Source organism: Cynara cardunculus (assembly GCF_001531365.2).
Source record: "Cynara cardunculus var. scolymus isolate 2C chromosome LG 9, CcrdV1, whole genome shotgun sequence".
NCBI lineage: Eukaryota > Viridiplantae > Streptophyta > Magnoliopsida > Asterales > Asteraceae > Cynara > Cynara cardunculus.
In genome coordinates this window covers 4,220,591-4,222,260 of record NC_037536.1, presented here as the reverse complement: position 1 = coordinate 4,222,260, position 1,670 = coordinate 4,220,591, and positions in this window count along the sequence as shown.

Sequence of the window (1,670 nt, the reverse complement as noted above, 5' to 3'; positions counted from 1 at the left end):
AAAAGAAGCAAGGGTGTAAGACTTAAGGTGAGACCCAAACACAAATTCCAGTAGCCAATGCTGTAGCAATGCTACAGCAAGCAGTGTTTCGAAACTAAATTTCATCATCTATTTTGAAGGCATTCCTTTCGGACTTCACCATTTCACTATCTTATAGCTTTCCACCCATATCTCAATGTGGTGTTCGGACCGGGGATAGTGACAAGATGGTGTTTTCAAAATATATAGATAAACAAATCTCTTTGTTAAAAAAAATCACTCTCTCGAGTCGATTCCCATATCATTCGAGTTGGCGTGTTCTTGATAGTTCATCTCTGAATCTATCACACTTTGACACTTTTGGCAAGTGACCAAACCCGTCGGGAGTTAAGTTTTGAAAAACATACATGAAAAGTCTCCTTGTCGGCAACTTTCTCAAGTTTACATCTTATGTCATCCAAGTTGACGTGCTTAATGATGGMTTATCTCTAAGTCCATCGCACTTTAACACTTTCAAGTGATCAACCCGTCAAGAAGTGTGCTTGGTTTTATAAAAACTCAAATGAAATAATGGAACGTCGTTTTCGAAAACACTTAGCTACTTTCGTTTGGTTTGAARATCTCACCTTTCCGTCTCACACCCAAGCTATAAAAGCTTAGCTACTCATAACGGAAAGTAAAAAATAAAGACATAAATGTAAATTGCATAAAAAATAAATAACGAGAAAATAAATGACGGAAATGTAAATAGCGGAAATGTAAATTGCGGGAAAATAAATGACGAGAAAGTAAATTGCGGGAATGTAAATGACAAGAAAGTAAATTGCGGAATGTAAATGACAATAAACGTAAAGAAGCGTAAAGTAAAGAACGGAAAATAAAAGACGAGAATTCAAAAGAAGAAAAACTCAAAACTCAAGAACTTGAAAACTTCTCAAAGGACTCTCCAAAAATCAGCTCTACTAGCTGATTTTGAGTTGTAATATATGTTAAGAGATGCCCTTTACAAAGAGGCCAAGCCCCCCTATTTATACAAAAAGTCTTGCATAAAACAACAAAACTATTACCCATAAGTTAATGACCAAAGACTAATACAAAAAGGAATCCTATGCATAAGATAATCCCTTGGTCCAAAAATTCCCAGATTACTAAAATCTTCCAGCTGGCATCTGGTTGTCTTCCATTCAGCATCCAAAAATCAGCAGCTTAATCGTTAAGCCCTTGCCAAACCGCGTACGTAACAGGTGGTTGCTGCTGCAGTGCTGTAACATTAGGCTGTTTTACAAAAGATTCTCCGTTAACTTAAATTTTAATGTCCCAACAAGTAAAACCACAATATTTTAGCTCCATAACAAAAGTATAAAGAAATAAATTAAAATGACTCAAAGTGGGAACGAAAGACAACTAATTTTAACTAGAAAGACGTAAAACGGATGCATTATGTGTTGAATTCTCAACACATATCAACACACCTGCAAAACCAGATTAAGTAGATTTTGGTACCCAAACGAACTTGGGTCCTATTTTGTTAGTATCTGGTTGAGGTATGTTGTAATTACCAAAMHATTTATTTCTATAAGGTATTTTCTTTTCAGCACTATTAACAGGATGATCAGGAATAAAATATGAACCGTACCAGAAATTTTGATCATACCTGTTCTTACCTTTCCAGTTGTTCTGATAACTGTTAT